The 13,138-nt window shown below is 33.6% G+C and overlaps 1 pseudogene; it reads left to right on the top strand.

The window, feature by feature from the left end:
* The first annotated feature begins 1,276 nt into the window (after positions 1-1,276).
* LOC112766431 (protein PALE CRESS, chloroplastic-like) lies at positions 1,277-8,390 on the top strand (annotated as a pseudogene).
* The last annotated feature ends 4,748 nt before the right edge of the window (positions 8,391-13,138 follow it).

Genomic DNA, 13,138 nt, shown 5'->3' with positions numbered 1-13,138 from the left:
TATTGATAATAAACAATATTATTGATGTGTAAACAGTAAACTTATATGATTTATTTAATTGTAGGATTGTTTGGAAAATGTAATGGCTGATAAGCAAGTACTTACTAACAATACAAGTGGGTGTGAAGTAGGAAGCATTCCTACTCCACCAAGTGTTGCTGGATCTATATTAGAAGAGTCAATAAGGAGAGAGAAAACAAATACCAATTTAGCTTTAATTTTATGTTGTAATTCAATTTATAATTGTTCTTAGATCTTGTGTTATTATTTTCTTTTTGTTATTGAAGAGAACTTCGATTGATAATATTTTAGGAGTAAATAGGTTTAAAAAGTTGAAAATAGGTTTTATTGAAATTTAAAGAAAAAAACTTTTAAACATTTTCTGCATATATTTGATATCCGACGCAAATAATGTATCCGATCTGATAGACAGAGTGTGGATCGGATAGAATTTTAGATCATATCCAATCAGATCCGTGTATAATCCTACCTAAAATCATGCCACCAAAAAATCCACCTATATAGATTTATAAGAATAGTTTATCATTTTAATTGACTAATTTTTTATAATATAAAATTTATGATAGTAAAATTTTTAATAATATCATAAATTAAAATTTCAATATTTCTAAGTATATAAATACATAAAATTTTTATTGTAAGTATTGTACTTCCAGTATGCATTAACATTCATTTATAAAATGTGTATTTTTTTTTTAATTTGTCTTTAGCCTTAACATAATTTTAATAAGATATTTTAATTTTTAATAAATTTTAATAATTATGTACAATAAATTAATCCCTGCATTGAAATTATATCCTACTAAAAAATTTAGAAAAATCCATTAAAAGCTTTTTAAATAAATAAAAATGAAAAGAAACTTGCTCAACAGTGAACACGTTCTAGTAAAAATAATTGATAAGTACTGTTAAAATTATCGTTAATATTTTTTCCCGTTCAAAATTGTTAAAAGTATTTTTAAAATTGTTTTTCGTGGAAAAAATAATTAACCTTTAGACAAATTTACCCATTAAAAAGATGGATAATTACCATTGTTTTTTTTTTTTTTTTTTTGAAAAAAAAATCATCCTCCTTCATCATCTTCCATCATATACTCTACCGGTGTCTTCCATCATCATTATCTCCCCATTTTCACCCATCCGAGTCATCAAGTTGGCGCCGGAAACTACCCCCACCGCGTCACCAAACTCTCCGCTGTTTTTCCTCCCTCTCTTCCGTCGGCTCCCTCCACGCGGTTCAGCTCTCCCTCTTCTCCCTTATCACACCGCCGGCGACTCCTGCTCGCGTTTACGACAGCACCGCCTGCGCCTCCCTTCCCATCTCCTCCCTCTTCATTGCTACGTCGCCGCTGTGCAGTGCTGTCCTTTGCTTCGGTTCTCCATCTTCACACCAATGTCGACCCTATCTGTTCCAATCAAACTCTTCCATCCAACAACCACTACTTCCTCCTTTCTCCACTCCCATTCCCAAACCCTTACTTTCATCCCATCAAGAACGCCAACCGTAAGAGCTTCGGCTTCTACTTCAGAGAACCCGCATAAAGCATTTGGCCACTTCCTCCGTCAAAGGTAAGAAAACTAGAAATTGCGTACTGCTTGATAGAATTTTACGTTTTGAAATTTGATTTTTGTGTTTGGTGTTAATTATTTTGAAAGAAAGATGCAATTTTCACGAAAGCAATGGTTACCCTCAATTCGTTGAGGATTTGGTGCATGTGAAAACTGAGGAATGGTTTATTTCCTTCTTAATTTTCTTATTTATGTTTCACTATTTTCCTTAGTAAACTAAGTATCAACTGAGAAAATAGAACAGTGGATTTAATTTGTATATAGAGTTAGTGTTAATATAACTATCAATATATTCCTGGCATTCCTCATGGAAGTGAGTACAGGTTATACTTTAACACACCTAATGGACTAATGGAGCATTGGAGCGAGGACTTGCTTGTGCTACGTATGTGCAGCCAGGTAAATGTTATATGGATTCTTCAAAGTCATTCAATCATCAATGAATCTAAGTTATTTTATAGTTATATTTGTACTTGTGTTTTTATAGTTTCATTGTAAAGGTGATTCTTTGAGTTGCTTTGTGATTCAATAACAATCATAAGGCTTCGTCAATTTCAACTAAAATACATCTAGAACTTGCTTGATGTTGAAGAAGTAAATTTTCGTTTCAATTGCTAAAAGTGGGAAATTGGTCTATCTATCAATGGAGATTTCGTTTAGCAGCCTTGTGTGTATTTGTGTGTGTGTGTGTGTATGTGTTGCTGTACTTCAGAATCAGTGTTTCGTTTTCTTCTGGAATGTGCGGCTGCGAACTATCTGTGTAACAGGCTCTTTTGACATGTTTAGAGAGAGTTGGATTTGTCACAAGGAATTGCATTGGTTTGTTCTTACGAAATTCAGAGGTTGTGGGAAATTTTACTTTTTGTTATTCTGTGCTGTCTTCAAAAAGGAAAGCTGATTTTTTATGAGGATCTTGATCTGTTTAGATGACATTTTACATCTGAGATACGATTTCATTCTTAGATTCGATGTGGTGTTTAACAAATGGTCTTTTTAGAGGTGTTTCTTTAATAGATATGAGGAGAAATTGACTTGCCTTGTCACTTAGATCAATCTTGTAGAAAATACACGTTTTCTTTTCTTTCTTCTTGTTATTATACCTTATCATATCTCTAGCCGTGTTTGGCAAGTGTCTTGGGTATAAAATATAGAAACAATGAGACAATGAGGATAGAAACAAGTGTTTTGCTCCCTTTTCTAGGACAGAGACATTTTTCCTGTTTCTGTCTGTCTCCTTTAAATAGGTTTGGGTGTCATATTATCTATATTCCTATCCAAAGATAGTTATCAAATGGGGCCTCTATGTACTGCTGCACAATAATAAGTTCCTTCTTCTATCAAAGGAAAAAAAAAAACCCTTTATTAGCAGCCCAGCAAGATATGATCAGTTTTTAAAGCATTTTATCATTAGGTGTAACCTTGAAAGACATTTATATATTATTACCATTCACAAATAAAAAACTTGTTATTTGTGACAATGACAATAGTGAGTGAGGGTGCCAATGACAGTAGCATTGTGGCTTCAATGTGAGAGGAACAGAGAGAGTTGGAGAGAGGGAAAATGAAATAAGAGAAGAAGTCGACATGGGGAAAAATTTGTTGTTTTTCAAATTTTGTTCTTTTTTCCAATGAAAGGATAATTTGGACAATTCAATTCTAGTTATTGGTTGTAAAATACCTTTTTGTTGTTGAATTAGCATTTCCGAAATTATTGATATTCTAACAAATAATTCCTAAGTATTTAGGTTTTTTTGTTTTTGTTATTTTTGTTTGGGGGGGGGGGGGGGGAATAACCTGTAATGAAAAACAAGCCCAAAAACATGGTTGGAGCCTGTGAAGGGTTTAACATTTTAACTTTACAAAGGCTTTGCTGACAAAGGAAAAAAGGAAAAAAAAAGAAGATGAAGCTTCTCACTCTAACTTGCTCTTCTCTCTCCTTAGATACCACCGTTTATTGTTCATCCCTTTTTATTACAAATCCTCCTCTATTATTCCCACCTTTTACATCATGTAAATGCAATTCAGCTGCAGATTAGTCACTGCAACCACAAATTTTTATTCTTTTTGGCATGTTTAGTTACCCCATAATTTCAAATTCTGATTTTTGTTTTTGGTTTTTGGTTGGGGTTTTGGGTGCAGGTTTAAGAGTAAGGTGTATCAAAAAGGAAAATCAAAAGGTAGAGGTGCTTCTAGAAGGGATGCCAAAGGAGTACTATGATGATGTATGTATTGTTAATGCACTTTTCTACTCTCTGTCGTTTTTTAATCTCATTGTGGCTGCTGCTCCCTTGGCATATTTTTTATTTTTTTATTTTTTATTTTTTATTTTTTAAAGCAATGGCATTATCATCATTAAAATGTTTCTTAATGTTAGAGACTCAAGTTTAATTAAGATTTAATGTTGTTATGCATTGGATGTTGTTGTTAATTGTATGTTTATTTATTGATTTTTTAGACTGTGGTAGGGATTATGACATTCGGTTATTGATAATGAATGGTTCAATTGTGTGTATTTTTAAAATTTTGAACATTTGTATATGTTGTATAAACAGTGTGATATTACATATATTTCTCCAAAAAAATGGCCATCCTTTCATCTGCTATTTTAATATAGCAGTTTTGGTGTCAACCGCTCTAACCATGGGGCTAATATGACGCAAATTCTAATAAGGTAAATGCTGTATTTTGCCCAAAAGTGTTTGAATCTTATAGATGTATTTGGTAAAGGATGTATTCTTGTTAGCAACTTAGCAGGGAGCTAGATTTTTTTTATTGCCCAAAAAGCTTCTAGAATGGGGGAAAGGTAACTAAATTGGTTTTATCTTCAAAGAAAAAATGCTATAGCTCCACTCAAACTTGAGTTCTTGTTTTGTTGGTCAATTATGTACTGCTCTTAACATCCTTGCTGAATATGTTTAGGGCATATATATCATCAAATGATTCTGATTTTTAACTGCATTTTCTGTTGGATAAACATTATATCAACATATATATAGTGCATGAATGGACATTTTTCTTCTTGGCCAATTAGTTTGAACTATGAAAATATTATGGCATCAGTTTGTCCCTTGGCCATTCATGTATGCTGAATTGTTTGAAGGTTTTATTTGTATAGATTTCACTAACCATCACAAAGATAGGAATGGCAAGCTCGACAACGTGAAGAGACAAAGGAATTGCATCAGTTACGCAAAGAAGATGAGGAAGAAGAAAGAAAGATGGATGAATATAGGGAAATTGGCATGCGACTGAAGGGATACCCTGAACAAGATGTCATAAAAGCACGGAAGTTGGTTTCAAGCTTTATACTAGCTGCAGAAGAAATTGAAGAGGTAATTTCTTGGTGAAACGATATCTTTTATCATCATGGAAATGCAGTTTTTGTTTTCGATGCATAAATTTAAATTTAAAGGAAAATTGTAAATAAGAAAAAGAAGAAATGGAAGGGAAAGTGGGTCCATTATGTCTGACATGTATCTCATTCTAATAGCCTTTTTAACATCTTTTTTGCATAAAAGTTTCATCCCTTGCAATTATGTACAATTTATGGTTATTAAAGTTGTCGCTTTCTTTATAACGTGTATTTTGTGCATATAAGAGAATCGTAAGGAAATTTTCATACCAGTCAGGCTTTTTCATGCATGCGTGTACAATTTTTGACATGTTTTAGTTGGTGTTAAGTCTTTTTAACTAGGATTCAATGATACTAGTGTGAATGATTGATCACTTTTGTCTTTATTATTGGTAGAAAATTGAGGAAGCTGCTGAGAAAGGAGAACTCAATGAACTTGTTTTAATGGTCATATGGAACCGGCTTGATCTTGCCCAGCGTGATGTAAGTTGTTCTTTGTTAAAAAACATTTGGAAGTTTCATTTTCTCGTGAACTTGATTCTATTCATATTTCTGATTTTGCTTACCCAAGAACTCAGACTCTTCGATTCCTTTGATGTGTTCTCATGTAAAACTTTCAACTTTCAATTCCTTCTCCTAATTTGAGATGGATTATCCAAAATGAATATTAGCATTAGTGCTATGTTTTCTTCTGTTTAATCCATGGATCCTGCTATCTAATTTCATGTTACTTGATCACCACTTTACAGGAGGAAAAGGATGCTATAAGAAGTCTGGATCTGTTATACAGAAGGGTTGAGGTAACTGCTCTTCTTTTTTGTTCTGCTTACTACATAACTTCTTTAGGAGTTCTAGAACTCTGTTAACTTTCTGTGCCCTCATCCTTCTTTTCTCACCACACACACAAAGAAGAGAAGGAGAGACTTGCTCACTCAGAAGGCTGTGGAGGCTCCTGATTTTCTACATAACTTGATGGATAGTTCTACTTTGGCTGCGATGGATTGTTCCTTGATTTTTAATGCAATATGAGGTCTTTATAGCCATTTTGACTGTGAATTGCTGCTTCTCCTGCATAGCAAATACATACACAAATAAATGTTATTGGGTACCACCCTCTTACCAGATGAAAGTGTCCCTCTTTTAAGTATGCAATATTTGAATGTGTTTACAGTCCAATGTCAGTTAATGTCAGTTAATAAGTACTTTTGATAACCCTCCTCTTATGGGCTAGTTCTTAGGTTTGAATTACAATTGCTGAATTTTATGACAGTATCATAGTTTATCTTGCCTTGTAACTCTCATACTCTAAATGTTCATACCTTGTAACTTTAGCTGCTCTTGCTAATTTGATGCGATGCGCACCTGTAAGAAATCACACAAGAAAAGGGAGAGAATAGGTATAGTGTATTATTTACTCACTGTGAAGTACTAAAGTTGGGTTTCAGCTCTACTGCTTGGGAAGAAAAACACATCAAAATTAGCAAAGGGAGAAATGAGGCACTGTAGCAGCCTCACTCTCCTAGCCAATTCCTACCAATCTCCTACCTTGTCTCCACACCCTACTGTGCCTAAATACATTTCCCCCATAACAGAAAAACACAATGCACCCATATATTCTACTACCAGACTAGCAGTCTCTCATTCCTCACTCCCTTTACAAGTTAGTTAGAACTTAGAACCTAAGGTCCCACTCAACCTTCCAATATTCTGATTTTGAGTAATCTCCAAACTGCCCTGAATTTCTTACACTTGTAAACTTGAAGTCCATTGGGAAATTTGTATCTAATCCTAACAACACCGCCATTAAAAAGAGAGCCCGTGTTTTCCCTAGTATACCTAAGGTTATCAATCAATCCAGTAATTCATGTCTTCCCTTGATCAACCGATGTGATTTTAATGCATAAACCATATGATTTTTGGCTCATATTGCATTTCTTTACATACCCCCGTCCCCAAAATTTTTGTTTCTGTTCTTTTTTATTTATTTATTTTCTGTTCTTGATTGTAGACTGAGATCTTGAGTCGAGAGGCTACCCCTGCAATGACACTACTCAACGAGCTTTTGATTATGTATGATGGCTTTGACTTCAGTGAATGGCTGAAGAAATGTAAAAAGATCATGATTGATATTTTTCCACGGGAGGATCCATTCAGTGTTCTCATTCCACCAGGATTTGAGTCTTTTGACATTGATAAGGTAAGCCACACCTATAGGCTTTAGTCAAATGATATGCTTGTATAGTAGCTTCCCTAAGTTCGAGTTCTTCCCTATCTCTACATCCCCCCCCCCCCCCCCCCCCCCCTTTTTCCTTTTTTCTCTTCTCTCTCTCTTTCTCGATAATGAAGAAAGAAAAACTACAATTTTTCCTCTGAAAAAGTTCGAGTTGTAACAGATTTGTTTCTCAAATAGAAACCACATGCAATTTTGTCCTTGAATTTAATATTGTTAGAACAAGTTGATCTTTCTCCAGGACCAATGCTATTTTATTCAGGGATAAAATTGTATGCGTTCTATTTCCAGAATGAATTTGTTGCACCCCTATAAAACAGAATTTTTGTTTTTCTAAATTCTACGGTTCCACTGAATAAAGTATTAATACCAATATACCACACTAAATCTAAACTAAGTTCATGTTTTATATGACCAAATACTAGTCTACTTTGGAAAGCTCGTGCCTTTCTTAGTGGTTTCAAGGTTGAGTCTCAGGAATGTATAAAATTACGATAAGTCCACAGTAATTACTGAAATTAGGCATCAATAGTAAGTGCTTAAACTTTATTCAAGTTTATCTGTTTATACTTGAATACATAAATCTGGTTAAAGACAAGAATAGTGTAGATACTATCTATTGTCTAAAGGGCAGTTTGATGCAGAAGCATCCCATGTTAACGTAGGGAAGGGCTGCACCTAATATACGCAGCCTATCTATTGTGTAAACTACAAAAAATTTGTAGTTTGAGTCCCACCTCTATCTGAATAAATACAAAAGTTATTAATTTCAATAATCTTGCATGGTATCAAGCTTGAAGGGCCCTTGCGACCGACCCTTGAAGACGACGGTGCTCTATTGAGGGTAGACTTCGTAAGAGAGGTGGATGCATTGCTACAAGAGGTTCGAGCCGATCGAAGTGAAGTGGAAAATGCAGCAGGATTCGATCCACAATCTGTTGCAAATAGATTGAAGCAACAAGAGAAGCAACAAACAATACGCCAAGTAGAAGCCTATTAGATTTAGCAATTGGTTTGACGTGGTAGCCTTCTTTTTATTATATTTTTCTTATAGTATATAGTGTTGATATAAGAGTTTGTTATGCATTAAGTTTGCAATCAATTAGCTTCATTTTATAACATATTTTTTTCCCTTTCGAAAGGATATGAAACCATAGCATGCCAATTTACTGGTCGAAGTTTTAAACAAAAAGTAAGAGAATTGAATAGTTAGATCAATAAGCAGTTGAGTCTACGGCTTATCGTCTGCGTCTCATTGATTCATTTCAAATGAAGAGTGGCTGGTAATGGAAGGATAGAGTAGGAAGGATTTAGACCTCATCTCAGCCCTACCTGGGAATTTAAATTCTTTCTAAAATTCAACTTTATTCTACTTATGGGTTGAGAATCTCTCAATTCTAACTCTATTCGCATTCTAAAGTTCTACACCTGATCCTATCTGATTTGATCCACAATAAATCAATTTTTTCAACCAAACATAATATTTACTCATTTTATAGTTCCTAAACATACTAATAAAATAGAAAATATAAAATTAATTCTATATTAAAATTAAAAGCAACAAAATCATAATATAATTTATTTTTAAATTACAAAAAAAAGGATGTGAGTTTGATTTTTATCAATTTTATTACATATGTTATAAAGCTAACAATAAGTAGGATAGGGTAGGATTTTTACTCCATCTTAATTGTTGAGTATAAGCAAGATTACTGAAATGACTTAGTATTCAAGAAAATTAAGAATACTTCAAGACCAATCTGTTTTATCAATGGGCTCTCTTGGTTTGTTTTCTATTAATTAGTTAGTTAACTTCCTCTTTATATATAGAACACTTAGCTCTTAGCAATTGTTAATTGTAATCAATATATTCAGTTTGTAATATAACTATATAATTCTCTAGTTCATAAAATTTACATTATTATTATTGTAGAACAAACTAATCTCAATTCTCTTCTTCTTCACTCCCTTGATCTTTAGTACCTGACATGGTATCAAAGTAAGGCTCCGATCTAGAATCTAAATCATCAGAGATCACATCTGATTCAACTCGAATGATGGACAGTAACAATTCTTCTTTACTCAGTCATGGAAATAAAAAATTTCTGTCGATAGTAGGATAAGTTGGATGAAGTCAATTTTCTCACATGGCAAGAGCTTGCTTTCTTTACAATTGGAGCAAATGATCTTGAAGATCATCTCCAGAAAGAGCTAGTGTCATCAATGTATGATACAAAAGCAGATAGAGCTTCCAACACTGCCTCAAAAAATACAAGCAATGAAAATTGTATGATAATCTCCTTGCAACTTGGCTGGTGCAATCGATTGTTAATTCCTTCAAAACAAAGGTAATTGGCAGTAAATTTGCTTATCAAATTTGAGACAAGATTCAATAACACTTTGGCAAGTTTTCGAACATAAAGGTGAAACAGCTCAAAATTGAATTAAAAGGCATCAAGAAAGGAGGATCTACAACCTCAGAATATCTCAAGAAAATTAGAAAGGTGATGGATTCTTTAGCAGCAGTGGGCAATCCTTTGACTCTTGATGAGCATTTTGAGGCTATTACTAATGGTTTGAATGAAGAGTATGCTATATACATTTCTATGATGCAAAATCAGATAATCTTAGCCTCAGTGATGCTGAAACTAATCAACTATGCTTATCTCTCATGAAAGCATGCTAACCAGGTTTAAGAAACCTGATCTTGGCCTTGTACAATCTAATTTTACACAAGTCAGTTACCAATTCAACAATAGAGGAACTAGCAGAGGCTTTATTGCTGGAAGAGGTAGAGGTAGAACCTTCAGAGGAGGCAGAACAAACTGGAACTCCTCCAATAGTCCACAATGCCAGGTTTGTGAAAGGTTTGGCCATATTACAGTAAACTGCTTCCACAGGTTTGATCAGAACTTCACTTCTAGCAACAACTCTAATTCCACTGCATCATCTTCAATTACACCACCACCTTCAACCTTCCACAATCCAATCCTGCAAATTCATTAGAATCCTCTTGGTTTCCAGATATTGGTGCCTCACACCACATCACATTAGATCCGAATAGTTTAATTTCCTCTTCAGTCTTTCAAGGAACAGAACAGGTGGTATTAGGTAATGATACTTCTACACCAATTGCACATATTGGACACTCATATTTGATTTCTTTAGATAACAATCATAAATTTCTTTTAAGACAATTACTACATTCACTAGAAATTTCTCATAATCTTCCTCTGTTCAAGGAGTTTGTGGGAGTTGCCTGTCTTTTTGTTTGCTTGATACTGTTTGCTCCACTTTAATGTGTTGAACTTTTTTACTTTAAAAAAAAAAAAATTTACTGTTGATAACAACTGTTACTTCGAATTTCATCCAAATGTTTGCTATGTGAAATCCCATGCCACCAAATAGATCCTTCTTCATGGATCACCTAAGCAAGGAGTATATGAGTTTGAAAGAGTTGCAATAGCTAAATCAACTACAATTACATCTAATCCTTTTGTTTTTAGTGCAAATTGTAATAATTTTGATGTTTGGTACAAAAAATTGAGCCATTGTGCACCCAAAACAGTTTCTTTAGTCTTAAATACATGTAATCTTTCTAGTGACCAAATTAATGATACAACTTCTTCCTTGTGCAAATACTACTGTATGTCCAAGATGCATGCCCTACCCTTTCATCAACCTGATTCATACCAATTTCATAAACCTTTGGAAATGGTATATTTGGTCAAACATAGCCTTTGCTGTAAATAAAGTGTCCCAATTCATGCATAATCCTCTTGTCTCTCATTGGAAATGTGTTAAACGAATCCTAAGATACTTGGTTGGTACCATGGATCAAAGGATTCGAAGCACCGACTTAAAACTCTTTGCCTTTGCAGACTCAGATTGGGGATTAGATATAGACGATAGAAGATCCACCACGGCCTATTGCATCTATTTGGGGACTAATCTAGTCTCTTGGGCTAGTAGAAAGTAGCATTTCATGAGTAAATCAAGTACAGAAGCTGAATTCAGAAGCATCGCTGCTGTTGAAACTGATATTCGCTGGATACTGAACCTATTTTCTGAGCTTCATATTAGATGTTCCAGCATTCCAATCATTTACAGTGATAATATTAGTGCTGTTATGCTCACTGCCAATCTCATTCTACACAACAAAACCAAGCATTTTGACCTAGATCTACATTCTGTTCGGGAAAGGGTAAATCAACAACAATTGGTTGTTATTCACATACCACCAGTAGATCAAGTTGCCAATCTTTTAACCAAACCTCTCTCTTCCTCTAATTTTGATCGTTTCAAAATCAAACTCAAGGTCTTGTCCAAGAAGACCATGAGTTTGTAGGGGGTGTTGAGTATAAGAGTAAGATTACTGAAATAACTTAGTGTTCAAGAAAACCAAGAATACTTCAAGACCAATCTATTTTATCAATTGACTTTCTTGGTTTGTTTTCTATTAGTTAGTTAGTTAGCTTCCTCTCTATATATAGAGCACTTAGCTATTGTTAACTGTAATCAATATACTCAGTTTGTAATACAACTATACAATTCTCTAGTTCATAAAATTTGTATTATCATTACTGCAGAACAATTTTCTGCACTGCAACTAATCTCAATTCTCTTCACTCCCTTGATCTCTGGTACCTGATACTAACCCTACCTATAGATTTAAGTTATTTTTAATCCTCTGTCTTATCCTACGTGCAGGTTGAGAATCTCTTAACATTAACTCTACTCGCACTCTAAAATTCCCCACCCGATCCTATCGGACTCGATTCACAACAAATTAATTTTTCCAATCAAACATAATATTTAATTACTCTATGATTTTTAAACATACTAATAAAATAAAAAATATAAAATTAAATTCATATTAAAATTAAAAATAACAAAATCATAATAAAATTTATGTTAAAATTATAGAAGAAAGAGGATGTGGGTTGGATCTCCATCAACTTTAATATATATGTATAATAGTTTTTAACTGCATATAATAGGGTTAGGCATAAACCCTAGCCCAATCCTACCTTGCAGCTCAATCTGCTTCGCTATGGGTTGGTTTCCAATCCTGCCCGAACGGATTTGGTTGGATTGGATATCCACGAATAGGTTAGTATTGCCAGCTCTATTCATTTGGGCTTGAAGTGTTGTTTTCAACTCTCATTCCCTTCTTTATATTGTTTTTGATAAAAGAAAAATGGTGAGAAAATACTTAATCCAATTTCTAATAATTTTTTTGTAGTGTCAAAAGGCTTTAAAACAAAAGTACCCATTCCAGTCTTGGTTATTCCAGTCTTGTTTATCTAGTAAAGTATTAATATGAACTAACACAAGTTATATAGTCATCCTAACTCCTATTATATAAATTAGTCATGTTCTTCTTCTTCATCGATAGTGGTATCAATTTTTTTTTTCATTTTCTTTATTATCATCATCATCATTATTAAAAGTCACAGAACTAACTACATTTTTTTTTATAATTATCATTTTTATTATCATCCTCATCCGAATTCCACAAAAAAAAATTTTATATGCTAATCAATAGGTGAAATGCACATATGTGATGTATAGAATGTGTATCACATTGATATGATTTTCACAAATCGCACCATACAATTAGTTTAGAAAAACACTAAAAAATTTATAGTACTTGTTGGTCGACATTAGTTGTGTCAATGATAGAGAGATCGATTAAAGGAATTCGATCAAATTAGCATTGACAAGAAGAAGGCCGAAAATGAAGTTTGCAGAGCAGTTATCAAGCTTGTGATTGGTGGGGAATAGTTATTGTTAGAGTATATGAAGGTCAACACATGGCCAGGCTTGATTGGTTGAAGATGTCTATAAATATGACGATAAATGATGGATAGAAGGTTAAAAATTTTACTAAGGAACACACTTATTCTCTCACCCGTTCCAGTAACTTCCTGTGTAGGTTTCCTTCTACATGTTCTTTATATTCA

The sequence above is a fragment of the Arachis hypogaea genome, chromosome 17 (assembly GCF_003086295.3).
Source record: "Arachis hypogaea cultivar Tifrunner chromosome 17, arahy.Tifrunner.gnm2.J5K5, whole genome shotgun sequence".
NCBI classification, from domain to species: Eukaryota; Viridiplantae; Streptophyta; class Magnoliopsida; order Fabales; family Fabaceae; genus Arachis; species Arachis hypogaea.
Note: the sequence above shows the minus strand (reverse complement) of the source record. Positions and strands in the feature narration are given on the sequence as shown.